The 15,551-nt window shown below is 39.2% G+C and overlaps 1 protein-coding gene and 1 long non-coding RNA gene across 19 annotated transcripts in view; one reads left to right on the forward strand and one right to left on the reverse strand.

The window, feature by feature from the left end:
* The window catches only part of TENM1 (teneurin transmembrane protein 1), a 697,978-nt gene that overhangs the window by 539,527 nt on the left and 142,900 nt on the right, over positions 1-15,551 (forward strand). The window lies entirely within an intron of this gene.
* Positions 1-15,551, reverse strand: part of LOC120371616 — a 64,511-nt gene that overhangs the window by 10,665 nt on the left and 38,295 nt on the right. The window contains exon 3 of one of the 3 annotated variants that reach the window (XR_005584494.1): positions 1,709-1,829. The exons of the other annotated variants lie outside the window; for them this stretch is intronic. This is a non-coding gene — a long non-coding RNA (uncharacterized LOC120371616). Of the gene's footprint in view, positions 1-1,708; positions 1,830-15,551 lie in introns of those variants that run through there. 3 annotated transcript variants of the gene reach the window in all.

The raw sequence follows: 15,551 nt of genomic DNA on the forward strand, positions 1-15,551 counted from the left end.
TTATATTGGAATGGCTAAACTATTCAGACTATTGCCCTATCTATTTCTAGCAATAGCCTGGGGTTTTAAAGATCAAGCCATCTCTTCACAAAGAATATTCAAATGGATAACAAAAATTTATCTCACTATGTTATTAGCTGGCTGGCATACCCTTCGCACTGAACATCATGGCTCACACCACTGCAGCACAAGCAACTTCCACAATCTGCTTCAGGAATGTGTCAGTATCAGAAATCAGTAAGGTGTCAACATGGAGTAACCAAGTGACCTTTGTCAAACACTATGAATTGGAGTTAGCTGCTAGGTCAGATGCCAAGTGTGAGAGAGCAGCACTTCATTCACTGTTTGATGCAGTTGAAACTCCTCACTCCCATCATCCCAAGACGATACTCCTTGCTAGTCGCCTACAGTGGCTGACAGATACTCAAAGAAGAAAGAATGATTACTTACCCTCTAGTACTGTGGTTTCTCAAGAACCACACGTTGTTAGTTAGTGTGGATTCCACAGCCTGCTCTCTATCCCCACTTTTCAAGTCTTTAGCAACCAGGGGCTTTAAAGAATTGCAAGGGAAATGGGATTGGGTCATGGTCACTCCACCTTTTATGCCCTCACACAGGAACATGAGGAAGCACAGACACATGTGTGGACATAGCAGACACTGCTATTTAAAAACAATCAGTGTCACACACATGAGATGTATGAGAACCTACTGTGTATCTGCACTGATCACAACATCTCAAAGAGCCACCGTTAGCATAGGGTAAGTAACTGTTCCTTATAGCATCCTAATGACCTTATCCAATGGTCATAAAAAAGCTAGTATTTTTTCTCATTAGTCTTGTAAGCTAATTTTTTGAAAAGCAGATAATTCTTTGATGTAAAACAGTGAAAATTAGAGCCCTGTAACATTACTCAGAATATAAATTTGAGTGTTTTATGTTCATAATCCTCTCCACACTGAGTTTTTATTCCTTTGTTCTTTCATTTTTGTCCCTGGGTTTTCTCTTTGTTTATTGGTCCTTTGGCAACCTCAAGAGTGGAGACCTCTGAAGAAGTCAGAGGTACAGGCTTTACCTTCCTTGTAGTCATAATTTACTTAGCCATCTGACAGGTCATATGCACCAGAGACATCCATTTCCCATTTAATCTTCTCCTTATCCTAAGGGATGTGAACATAAAGCAGGAAAGTGATATTCTCTTTATGGTCAAACTCATTATAAACTAGTTTTTGTGAAAAACTCCTTTCCTGAAAAGATCCATTCTTGGCCCTTTCAATGGCTCAGCAGCTGTACACCATATTGAATCCTTATCCAATTGTGGATATGTGTTAAAATCCATTGTGTTCAGCTCCCCACCATATGGCTCACCTGACCTGTGTGGCATAGAGGTGTTGAACTGCACACTTGACAAAATAATAATAATAATTATAAATATTATTATTACTGCTAATAATGATAACTAGCTCTTATATAGCACACCTACAGAGTAGGACACTGATTCTAGTCCTCTTAATGGATTATTTTTAATTCCACCAACAAACTCCATAATAACTGACTTTTTTCTCTTTAATTGTTTTAACTGTAGTTTTAGGTCTGCATGTACAGAGTCTGATCCAAAGTTCTTTGAAGTCAATGGGAATCTTTCTGCTGAGTGCTTTGGGACCAGATGCTTATACCCAGATAGAGGCAGTTCTTCACATCACTCAGCATTCTCTCTGAATGAAGTAGCAGCATCAACAGTCTGTGAAGAGATACTCATCTAGTTCTGTGTCTGGGGGAATGTAGATGTAACATGGGACCTTGAGACTAAGGAGCCTGTAACATGGGACCTTGAGACAAAGGGATAGAAAATTAGGACATGGGGAGAAAATGGAAGATAGAATACATTTTGTGCATTCACAAATGCCCAGTCCCGTATTTATTCCTCTAGATCACACTCATGAGTGAAAACAGGCCAGATATTCCAGTACACCTGGTGTAATTCCACTGACCCCATTGGCATTACTCCAGATTTACACCAATGGATATGGCCCAGTATGATTGGTAAGACGATAATGACTGTTCTTTTTCATGAGTGCATATGTCTCAAAGTGATTATAAGTAGATGTTATATATTTAGCATATCTATTTTGGTTCAGCTCCACACCAGCAAAATTAGTGACTATTTCACAAAGGGTAAAAATAGATTGACACCATTTTTTCCCTAGCTTTTGAAACACAGAGCACCTTTAAAACTGAAGGTCTTTGAAAAAATACAAAATGTTGTAATTGTTGTAAATTGTAATGTGCAAAGTAGAGTAATTTAAAAATAATTAGAAATACACATTTTTAAAATAAGTGCTTCAAAGGAAAATGAGTGAAGGCATAATACAGCATATTAATATAGCTCAAGACATCTCAAATTGATTTCAAAATTAAACAGCAAAAATTGCAACTTGAAAAAAAATACTTAGGTAAAACCATTACAGAGCAATCAAAAAACCCTTCAAATTTAGGAAATTGCAAATTATGGGTGTCAGTCATTCTGATTTGCCAAGGACAAGGGTATTCATTCAAAACAACATTCAGTAGTGAAAACACGCTTGAAACATCTTTCAGTACATGAGGTAAACTGTCACATATTTTCTATAGCCTTTTTCTTTTGCTCTTTTTCATTCAGCATTTTTATAGTATTTCCTATTTTTAGCAAATCTGTGGATCTTTTTAATTATGTTACCATCATTGCTCATTGCTTTGTTCTGTAGGGAAGATTGGCATTCTTAATTTTGTCTAACTGTCCTCTTTACTTTGTGGGGAGCTGGTCTATTACTGCACTGAAAATTAAAAGGATGATTGAAGTTTCCCCTGTTGTACATTGTTTGACATTGTAGAAAAGCTCTTCTTACCACGATATATTTCATTGAAAAGTGCAAACTATGTGACCAGCTTGATCTGTGTTTCCTGTAGAATTGTAGAGTTTGCAAAAAGCCATCTTGTGAATGAGATTCGTTTTAAAATAATTAGTAGCAGTAAAAGAATGGAATGCTTAGTTCAATCACTGGAGAATATAAAATATGAGAAATTAGGGCAGCAAGAAACACTGTAATAAATAATAATAATTAATTCCCTGGATGCTGAAACCAGACCAGGAGGTACCAAAAAGACTGATGCAGTCATTTATTGATGTTAAGTGGTAAGGAGAGGTCAGCTGTGTGAAAGAGGCAATGAAGCATGCCAAACCTTGCTTGATCCCTTGTAGAACTTGAAGGAATGCCAAAAATATTGCCTCTTCTCCTCCCTTTCCCCCCTGAATATATACCTATCTCCTAGAACTGGAAGGGACCTTGAAAGGTCATCGAGTCGAGTCCTCTGCCTTTACTAGCAGGACCAAGAACTGATTTTTGCCCCAGATCCTTAAGTGGCCCGCTCAAGGACTGAACTCATAACCCTGGGTTTAGCAGGCCAATGCTCAAACAACTGAGCTATCCTTTCAACCATAATTGAAAATATCTACCTTTCCAAAACAACTAATAATTTTGATGTGCTTGGTAGTGGCACTTTGTCTGCTTCTATAGCCCTTACCCCTACATGGTGCTAGATCTAATATAAAATAAATTAAGGACAATATTGAAGCATCTGACTGGATTTTGTTTGGATATGACAAAGTATTTTCACTTTCTCTCACATATATTAAACAGAGAGGCCAAGCAATGAATGTATATGGAGTCTGAGCTCTGCAGTAATAGCTGGTAAAAGTGATCTCTCTAGGGCAGGTGAGGTGTTTGGCAGGGAACTGTGGAGAAGCTTGCATTGCTACTGACCATGCCATGATATGTAAGTAGATGGAGAGAGGTCTTGGGTCTCCAGTGGTGTCACTCTGGTGCCTTTTCCCAACATTAAAATACTTCAGAAAATGTAAAGAAAAACAATCTCCAAAGAGCCTAGATGGCTGAGGGAATTAGTAATGAGATACAGAACCTGTCACCTCTCAGTTCACAGGATCAGTTCCAACTCAACTCTGAAGGATGAAAGTCCTTACTCTCAGACCGCTGCCAAGTATATGTGAGGTGAGATGTTGGATTCAATTTATTGTGTAATAGCCTGGTAACTGTTTTACAGTTACTGGTAATTACCACCCTTATTGGCAGGCCAAGCTGACAGGACCAAGAGTGAATGGCCACTGAGGCTCAATTAACTTCTTGTCACCTGGAGAATGGTCTTTCCAGATCATTGAGGAGGTCTGTTGGCAGGACAATGTAGGGAAGCAGCATTGACACTTCATATTCTGTACCTGTTCTAGTTGTGATCCTGTCCATGGCAGGCCTGATACGGGCACTTTAATGCACAGCATAGGCTAGGTATGATAAGGGCACTGTATACTTACAGTTCAGTGTGAATTAATAAGTGGCCCTCTGACCCCTGGCGTTTGGACAGGCCTGGGGGTTGGTTCACCCTCATACTGCACAACACCAAAGAGGTGATGAGCATCTTCCTGAAAACTGCAACTGGGAGCTATGATCCTAATACCAGGAGTAGGGCTTGTATCCTGAGCAGCTCAGGAAGCATTCGTGGAAGCAGCTGTGAATCATGCTATGGCAGCATTACCAAGAAAATAGACTCAGGCCTAGAGTTGTTATAACCTTCAACACTCAGAATGTCCAGCTGTCAGTTTTTAAAATGTCCTTACTTGGTTTTCATCATGACCTCAACAGAGTGCAAAGTAATATCTCAGCACAAAATGACTTATCGTAACCCTCCCTCTACGAGCCAGCCCCTCCAAATTCACACAGGACCTAAGCATTTAAGCAAAAACCTGTGAATTTGGAGGGGCTTGTTCACTTAGTTTAGATCTCTGGCAGGAGTTTGCTGTTTCAGTAGTGTCCAGACAAATGCAGCATTCTTTTCAATCAGGCCTTCCTAGTCATTGTCATTTTAAGCCTCATCTGACCTCAACAACAACCACACACATTGATTATTTTTCTCCTGACTGAAAATGTCCTTCATAAAATCTAGTGACTCAAAATGACGTCCCTTGCATTCAAAGCGTTTTTTCTCCTAGAATCCAATAAAGGGAATTTTTGTTTTATGAACAAAAAGCATTAAAATTTGGCTAGGCTACGGAAGTACAGGCACATTTTATTGAAACGTTTCCTTTACAATTCAGTGCAAGTTGATTGTTTATAAGAGGCAAGTTTATAGTTCAATCAGCATGCTTAAATTTTGTATTTCCTTCGGAAATTAGTTTCTAAACCATGCTGTGCACTTGAAGGCATAAAGTCCCTTTTATGCTATATGTTAATTTTCCTTAATACATTGTGGTATCAAAGTTATAATATTCTCCTTTAGGATCTGCTGACTAAAATTGTGTTGCACAAATCCCTCTAGAATAGTACTTTTTAAAATATTTTATTGTAGTGGCACAATAAATTTAAAAAGCTATCATAAAAATATAGGTTAAATAGGCTACACAGGGAAATATTCCACAAAGGTTAATTTGTCTCTGAAAATAGAAAACTGCTGTCTATCAGAAGGTTAAATGATGCAAGCTCCATGCACGTTTCTCCTGCATATTGCTTTATGTGGCTTGTTGATTACTTAGCTAATCCCAGGGGTGCCAATGCAAAAGAAGAATTCCTGGCTCTAGTCCACAATAAAGATTTTTGCTTAAAAGTGTAGACCTAGTAATTATTTTAAAAATGCAAACCAAAATAAGTGAAATATTACAGTAATTGAAAATACATTTTACTGGAGATGGATCAAAGATTCCATGTACATTATCCTATTGTGCAACATACATTAATGCATGCCCTAGTCCCATGGCTTTGAAATCTTGGCTATTTAAATGAACAGATCATCATGGTATAAAGCAGAAGTTCCCACACTGTGGTCCAAAGATCACATTGTGATGGTCTTCAGAAAGCTGTCAGTCCACACAGTGCTTGGCTCATCCTTGTTTCCAGCTATTTCTACAGGCACTCAGCCTCTTGATTGCAGCAACTACTGCTAAGAGGAAACAGAGAGGAGAGACAAGCTTCCTTTAGGTATCATGTGGTTGGTCAGCATGTCCAGGAGAGAAAGAAATTCAACAAAACAATGGCTGCAGAGAAGAGTATCAGGGAGTAGGGGGGCTGAGAAGAATGGAGTGGGTGGCGGAGAAGGGAGAGAGAGAGGAACCAAGCGGGACACAATGATTCACTTTTCAAAATCTGCAAAATACTTACCTCACAGACAACAGTTAAATACTTTCCTAAAGTTATTTTTTCCATGTAAACAATTGTTCTAGCAGCTAAAGGAATGTTGTGTGATTGCAAAAGGGATGGTGACATGTGAGAGTTACTGCATTTCTTGCTATGAAAAGTACAAAAAACTAAGAAGTAGTAAACTGCTGTGAATAGGTGCTGTTGTCAGAAGAATGGTACGGTGTTGTGTGCGAGGAGAGTGGGGTGCAAGTTTTTTAATCAGGTAAGAGACTGATGGAGCTTTGTACCTAGTCATAAGCTATGGCTGTTTCAGGAGTGTGTTCACATATACTGTATGTATTTGCTGAGATACAAATAATACATTTTATGAGCTCATGGGGTTGCTATCTTGTTAAAGCAAAGTGTAGTTCTTCCCTGAAAAATGACTCTAACATAGCAATGTGGATACCCTGGACATCATCTCTTTGTTTCCATATTAAATTAGCTCAGTTTACAAGTAAAACAAGATACTTTTTTTTTAACTGCCAGTCTAGATCCCTCAATTTAGGCTCTGAAAGTTACCCTGGGTATGTCTACTAAGCCCAGATCTGTGGGACCCAGGCTTGTGGACTCAGTGTTTCCAAGCCTGTGCTTGAGTGTCCACTCTACATTGCAAACCTGGGTTTACAATTCCTGAACCTATCTCACAGTGTGTTAATACGTCTATGCAGCACTACACAGATCACCTGGCATGGGTCTGCAGCATCAGTTGCATCCTTGCTGCAAAATGACAGGGCTTGAACCTGAGTCATGGCAGAATTTGGGCTCTGATGAACCCCCCAACAGGATCCTAGAACCCACATCCTGAGTACTTGCTGGCCTGACTCAGACTGATTTTTTGGGTTTTTCCTGAGCCAGAGTCCAGGCTTAGAGTGCAGTGTAGACATACCCACTGTGTCCTTTACTTCTCAGCATCATCTCCCGTCCAAACTTAGCCATCAGTTGCACGTATGCAGGCCTGGGGCTGCCTTTGGGTTTGCACAGTTGCATTTGAATTGATGTTAGTAAATAATTCTCTCGATTATGTATGATAAGGAATAGTGCCCTCCCTCTCAGCAGTGTTGGCTTCGCAGGGGTAGCAGGAGTAAACAGCAGTAGAAATGTATTTTTGTTACTACCGTCAGATAAATCTCTGAAGGTTGCACTCAGAGAGCACATCTACTGGGTCAGTTAAATGTTTACATAGTCATTTTTCTTAGTAGGCCATATTCTAAGGTTAATTGAGTGAATTGTAGCTGTTGTCTACTATGTATAAACAGTACTTTAAAATCATGTTTCTTCTTAATTTAGTATTAAGGTTAGAAATGATTAAATAGTTCATTGGGAATCATGTAGTCTCTGAATTTAGCCTTTTTCAGTAATAATAATAATAATCATCATTAATAATTTTCCTATTCTCAAATTATCCATGAACCATTTTGGGCTTAACTGTGGAAAATTCCTGATCCAGTCCTGTTCCCAGAAATGGCCGTTCTCAGGGTTTAAAGAAGCAGTTAAGCCCATCTCTATCAGATTTACCAAATTTACGTAATGGATAAGCTCTTTACCTATTTTCCAAATTAACAGCTTGGTCAACTTCCAAGGCCTCCTTGGACACATTTCTCTCTAACTTTACTATCTATAATGTCTTTCACTGATTCCCATTTGCATCTCATGGTACAGACACTGACAACTCAGTGGTTTCACTTTTTTCCCCAACCTTCATGTCTACCTGGCTTCTGGCTTCAATCTTGCATCTGTGGGCCTCATGCCTCAGGAACCTTGTATTGCATTTTCCTTCTACCAGTGAATTCCTCCATGCGGCCTTGTCTTCCTGTTTCTATAACAGTTCTTCTATCCCACTCATTACTGGCTCAAATTCACTTTTTTTGCACTGCTTCCTCGCTAGTACTCTGATTGAACAAGCCATACATAGAAGATTATATGCACTGAAAGAAATTTCCTCCTGTTGTTCCCAGATTATTGGGAAGCAGTTTACAGAGCTTGTTAGCCAGAGCATGAATCTCTAGTGATCACTCTGTAGCTGCTCTGCTTACAGCATGTAAGGTTGGAACAAAGTAATTGAGATAACTATGAAAAAGGACAGTATTTGACAAGGAAACCTCACATACATTTACTTGAGAAGCCCAGTATAAAACAGTTAGTCTGGACAAAGAACTATGGGGTTCCCCCCTGACCCCTGTGTCAGTGTAATCTTCACTGCTATTAGATTACACTTCTGTTCATTTATTTTAAAACATTTCCCACAAGTCTTATCTGACCTGTCAACCTATATCATCTCTAGATCTAAAAAAGAAGAAAGAGATAAATTCTGCTGTTAAAACCCCTTGTGAGTCAGACACACCATAATTGTATTTCTGTTTTACACCAATATCATGGCTTAGTAAACAAAGCTATACCCAATGGTGAATGTGTTAATCCTTCTCAGTGGTATCAATTTCCAGAGCTTTGGTTCCATGAAATGAAATAGCTATTGGTATGTTTACCATTGCCAGTCCGGCTTCATAAGGTTGCATTGATTAGATTTTTGAACTGTAAAAAATCAATACAGGTTGGGTTTTTTTGTATACAAATTGGATTTCCACAGATGAGAAATAAAACTGGACAGAAAAACGTGATTAAAAACATCAAATTGTGGGGGGAATTCCTCTAACTATTGTATCAGTCTCTGCTGACTTCTTTGTCTGTCCAGTGATTATTTTCTTACACAAATTGTCAAGAAAATTAAGGCTTCAAGTTTGCAAAAGGTATTTTCCAAATTAATCTAGCATTATGAGTAATTGTATTAAAATTTTAAAAATCCACTTACATGCAGATATTTTATAAGGTGAGCAGACTATACCCTATAATACCCTAGCTGGTGAGATTGTTGATGGCAGCATTCCTACTGGAAATCAGGAAAGCTGTTTTTTGAGTACTTAATGCATCATAAATGTATCCATTGAGATGGGGTAGGGTTATTTCCAGAAAGCAATTAATACAGTTCCTCCAGTGGTGGGGAGGCATTATTATCAGTTACGCACAAAAAGATATAGCATCTTTAGTTCCAATGGTTTTTTTTTTATTTTATGTGGTTTGGGCTGTGGCACTATGATGGGGTAGTCTGCCTACCTTCATGATAGTGGTGCCTAGTGGTCAGCCCACCCCCATCATGTGGAGTGGCCCATTAAGATTGTGAAAGGTGTGATACGGATACACACACACACACACACACACACACACACACACACACAAAGATCTACGAGATACTGATAAAGAGAAAGTGTCCCAGGAATAAGTAGTGCTTGGGAGGAAATCTCGTCCCTGTGTCTTTGAGGGCTTGGGACCAGGAGCCTTGCAGAGAAGGTGGAGCAATGCTCCCCTCTTACCCAACCAATTGGAGATAAACTGGGGAATGAGGCCAGCATAAATGCTCCCCCTCCCTTATAGCAGGGCAGACACTAGCAGGAGAACACTGGTCTGCTGAACCCTCTGAGGGCTAATTGGGGGGAAAGAAGCCAGCTGAGGGAGAAGTGGGCTAAAATCCTGCAGCTGGCTAATTTAAAACTAGGATTGGTAGAATTAGATTTTTTAAAAAAAAATAATTTTGAGGGATAATATCGATGTTTTACTTTTCAGCATTTTTTTATTTGTATCAATAAAAATGTTCACAGTTGTAGGAAATTTATGAGGAGCTCAGACAATGGGAGGCAGACAATACTTATTTAATGGCCGTAGATGCTGAGATTCAAAAAGTTAAAATTTTATAACCGTTAAACACAAATTGCCAATATCACATGTCAAAGTATATAGAGTAAATGTCCTTAAATCAAACTTTAATAAGTTCTCTAGCAGCATTTTTCTTACTTTGCCTATCTATAAATTTCAATTAGCATAGATGGAAATATTTTGTCATGGTTTGTGTGCATGTGGTGAAATTAATGTATACCAAATCCTTCCAAACCTACTTACAACTCAGCTCCAAGAAGGAGAGCTGGGGACTCCTGGCTTAAGAAGAGACAGAGGGACTGGCTAATTTATAGCCCAGCTTCAAGGAGGAGAGCTGAGGACACCTGTTTTGAAAGAGGTGACTAGGAGTCTTCTGTGCACCCAGATTGGAGTGATCTAGGGCAACTAACCAAAGTGAGTTACACTAGATATAAGGAGTTAATAAATCAGACCTCATGAAAGGGTACATGTCTTGAACCAATTTAGTCTGAATTGACTGAAAGAACCTGAGGAGTCCCTGACTGAAATATACCTACAAAGCCATGACCAGCTGCAAGGGGGCAGGCTGGATGGTAACGCCTCATGGCAGGTACAAACGTAAGAAATGTAACTTGGAAGTCTGAGAAATGATACGTCACAAATATTTTCTCTGAATTAAGCTTAAAAGTGAAGAGCTAACAGTTACATTTAAAGTGAAACTGATTGTTTGGGGTAGTGTTGGCTCTTCCAAATGGGCAGGATAGGTGGTCATGTTGTGCTGATGGGCTATATTGTACTGAAGAAGTATCTGTATAATGGTTTTCAGTGCGTGTAACCCAAACACAGCATACTTTGATGTTGAGACCTTGATTTTTTGCCAGCCTTACCTCACTGAGGAGTATCCCACTCCATGATTAACCCTTTAGAAACCAATGCGACTGCTCATCGAGTAAGGCATTCCTTAACATGAGCAATGGCATAACAATCATCTGTATTCACTAGGTACAATTAAAAGCGGAAGCATCCAACATTTTGCAGTTTCCAGTAAATCCACCATTAATCACAGTTGCAGGAATTGTTTTGGGGACAAATTTAACAGACAACACAGAAGAGAGAGAGAAAACTGGGTATCAGTCAGGTTCTTTGATTCCCATTCCTCCTCTTCTTCTTGGCCAACCATTCAGGCTGTTGCTCGCATGAGTGTTAACAGTCTAATTAGAGTCTAGGGTCTACTTATACCCATTTGTCCTTCAGCGGCAATGCTGGACTATTATATATTATATCTTTAATTCATAAAACATTTCACATACAGGGCTAGCTCCTCAGCTCATGTTAAATCAGCACAGCTGCAATGAAGACAATGATCCAAAAGAGAACCTGGCCTAACAACAGTTCAAGTCTAATCTTTCATCCCATGGTAAACACCTTAGCAGGGTGTTATCCAGCAATAAGACAATATTTTAAAGCCTGGGGGCCATGGGAGAATAAGAAAAATTAAAATCAGACCAAATAATGAGAAGAAATCAAGAAAACAAAGCGACCGAAAGGAAATGATGGGGGAGAAAGAGAGAGAAGGTCCATAAAAATGTTGGATAGTTTGTGAAGTATAAAAGGAAGTCCATGTGTTTCCATCACAACCCTAACTGATACAACAATTCCAGCAAAAGCCCCAGTGTAAACATAGTTATACCATCAAAAAGTCCTTTTGCCAATATAACTGATTTCATTTGGGGAACTGGAACCTTTTCTAGTGTAGACAATGCCTCCATTTGGTGTCATTCAGAAATAGCTCCATCACTTTTGAAACTTGCAATTTAAGTTTTTGAACTTTTGTGGGAGAAAAAATTATATTAATAAAATCAGTTGCTGAAAAATGAAAGATAGAACAGAGTTGTCTCCAGGACACAGTAGGCAGGTAATTTAAAAAGCTCAGGAATATTGTTGAAATTATTATGCAAGCTTATTAAATGCAATGTATATTTAAATTGAAAAAAAAACTTTCTTTATTAGGCCTAGATAGGTGAATTTTCATAGCCTCCAGCAGTTAAGCATATTGGGTAAAAGTCGGGTTAGATTAATTTCTAATCTTTATGGAAATCCATTTTTAATAAATGGATTTCCAAGTTATGAATATGACACTTAGGGGTTTAGAATATCTGTAGCACAAGGTTCATCATTTAAATATGTGGGGAAAGTAAAATGAAAGTGTTTTTTTATTTTAAGATTATTTGAAAACTTCTGTTGACATATATTTTTATATTTTAACATAATATTCTAGTGACGTTATTCCTGAAGTGTGTTGAACTAACATAGAAATCTCATCATTAGAAACTATAAAATATTTAGCTTTAATTTTTTTTCCTATCATGCAATTAGAAACTTCTTATAAAACACAGTTAAGAGAACTCATTGTTGACTTAGATAATTAAAATAAAGAATATGAAGTGAATTTTTAATGCTTTTTAGATTAGCCCCAGAATGATCAACATATTTGTCTCCTTTTCAAGAATATCTACCAATAATGCTTCAGACTGTATATGATGTCTTCTAACAAAATTAATGAACATTCAGAATTAAGAACATGTCAGTAAAGATTCCTAACTGCTTCGGTTGAACATGGTTTTTTAGACGTCGCTTGCTCATTAGTTGGTGGAAAGCTGAGGAGTCTGAATGCTACATGTGATATACATAAGCCTGTAAGCGGGGGTCAGTTTGAGCCAGAGGCACTCATCAGCTGAGGCAAGCGAGGCACAACTTAACCAAGAATTCCCAACAGCTACAAAATAAATAACATAGAATAGGCAAAATGTAATTGCTGAATAGATACAGATTTGAGGACAAACTGTGACTGGATTTAAATGTCACAGCTCTTTCTCTCCAGTAGCGAAATGCAGAGTAAGAAAGTTCAAAGAATGTAGTGCTTGATGCATGAGGCTCAAATCTTGATATAGTCAAGAAGCTGTCTTGCTACCGTGGCAATTTACCATGCCCAGGAGTCACTTTATAAGGGTAGTACTGTGGTAACCAGTGCTTGGTGAGGCCATGGAAGGATTATAGAAGTTAAGTCTGGGCTGCAGAGGGCGGGAATAGCGCCTGCACCTTCTGGGCCCCTCCCCTGGGTGTGGACCCTGTGCATGTGGACAATGAACCACCACCGAGCCCTGGGAGCACCTTGTGCTCTGTCACCTCTGGGTAGCAAAGGGAGTAGCAGCTCCTGTTCCCACATCTGCCTGTTGCTTATCACTAGAAATAAGCTAACCTTTTAATAACTACTAAATTATACACTGTGTGGGAGTGGAAATAACTCTTTTGTGATCTGTGTCTCACCTGTCAAAAAAGTCATAAACTGTCACTGGTTTGAGCCAGTTCCCAGCACTCTTCCAACACTTTGCTAGAAGTCCTGTCAGTTTCTGCAGAACCTAAGGTTTTATTTAATAACAAAATGAAGTCCCTAGCCCTTATGGTTGCAAAGATCTTGTTTCAGTTGTAAGCTGGTGCAGTGCATGTAAAAACCCAGGGCCAGATCCTCAGTTGGTGTAATTGTAGTGGCTCACTTAACTTCAGTGGAGATCAGAAAATGTACACCACCTGAGGATCTGGTCTGTTAGCTCTCCAGCCGAATGGCAATCCCCCACACACCTGCACAGTTATAGAAAGTCCAAATACAGCTGAACCATTTCTCTTCTGTGCAGTAAGGCAAGCCATGCAGAAGAGCATCACACAGAGAAGATTTAGAGATGTGACAAGGAGGTGCAGGAAATTTCATTTGTGGATCCATTATAAAGTGACAAGCCTAAACTCTTCAGTGTAGAGAAGGAGCTTCACAAATATAGTGTGTTACCCTATAGGTGGTGTAAGTGATTGACAATGGAATATAATACACAAAGCCTCAGGCCCAACAGTATTCACTTTTTGAATCCAAAGAGGATTTTTTTAAATTATAATAGTTTATTATGCATTTTAAGGAGCAATGGAGTGGAAGGAAATGCAATTTTTCCCCTACTTCTTCCCCTTCCCTACTGCTTTACCTCTCTGGTTGGCTTCTCATTTCAATTTATAATCGTGTCTTCATGGAGCCATAGTAGCTGACACTTGCCTATCAGGCTCAGTCAAATCCAGGATATTTTGCATGGCTGCTCTGGTTCCTGGAGCACTGCTCATCTGGGGTGGTTCTGAGTCCTTAAAGCATCTGTATCTTCTCCGCATTGCAGCCTTATTATCAGAGAAATGTTGTTGAAGTTCACCATTCGCTTTCAAAGGAAAACAGTGTTCATCGTCCAGCGCAGTCACTGCCTCATTAGTTCATGGCAGGAATTGTTCTCAAATTTTCCTTTGTCTCCTGAAGGTATATGAAGCGATCGCTGTTCTAGAACTGTTGTCCTTTTGATTGAGCAAAGTGAGGCCCTACACTCAATTTGATGACGTTTCTCTGTCTCAGTGCAATGCAATAACTTTTGAACTCTGCATCTGATCTGTTCTAAACTGTCAGGAAATATTCTAGGCATCAGTGACCAGAACCCCATTGAATTTGGTTAAAATCTGAAAACTTGAAACGGATATGGGGGACACATGTTGCCACTGGCATCTGATTAGGGGCATGAGGATAAGAGGAGAATGAGGGGGCACACAGAACCCCTGGCATGGAGGGCAGAATGTGGGTTCCTGGAATGGAGGGAAGTGGACAATGGGCGTACTCAGAGCTGCTGGTATGGGAGAAGAGGGAAACAGAGCACACAGAGACTGGAATTGTTATACTAGTTATTTCACAGCATATGGAATGAAGAACATGACTTAATATTTTTGAAGTTTTTCGTAAGTATGTGTTTTTGTTTCCATTTTCAGCCTGCTCTACCCTATTCATCCAAGCCAGTAAAAGGCTGTCATTTTAATTGGTGATCTAGATTTAGATTGGCAATATTGAGATAAAGCAATAACAATATCCTGGGCCATCCAGTCCACGTCTCTTACTCATAAGGCTGATTTTACTCACTGCAATTTGTTACATGAGATTAGACAAGGGCAAACTACTTTTGCCATATTTCTAGTCTACTTGAACAGTGTGGATTCTCCAACCCTGTTGCATCCGATATGCTGACAATGGCTGGAGGTGATGTAGGAGTCACCACACTGTCACTATATTATCAGACCATCCCAATACACCTGGCTGATACTTCTGTGCCTGGCTAAGTTAACATGTGAAAAGCAGCAACAGTGCAGGATTTGGGCCTATCTAATTACAGATATCCTCATCTGGTGTAAACAAACCTGAGCCAGATCCTCGACTGGTATAAATGAGCATAGTTCTATTGAAGTCAATGGAGCTACGCTAATTTATACCAGCTGAGAAACTGGCCTGTACTCCCAGGCTAAGTGGATGGGTGTAATTTGCTGCGATGGAAGAATTTACCCAAAATAGTAAATTTTGTGGACATAACACTTTTTGGGAGACAACTGAAGGGTCTGTTGAATAAAATTGTCCTTCTTTAGGTAAGCAAAGGAGAAATGCTGAACTTTATCCAGATTTAATTTATATAAGTGTTGTGCATTGCAACATGCTAAAGGCACTCAGTAATACTAAATTATTTCAATAAAACTTTAAAGTCGGTCTGTATTTTTTCATGCTCCCTTGCAATATATTCCGCAAGG

Source organism: Mauremys reevesii, linkage group 9 (genome assembly GCF_016161935.1).
Source record: "Mauremys reevesii isolate NIE-2019 linkage group 9, ASM1616193v1, whole genome shotgun sequence".
NCBI classification, from domain to species: domain Eukaryota; kingdom Metazoa; phylum Chordata; order Testudines; family Geoemydidae; genus Mauremys; species Mauremys reevesii.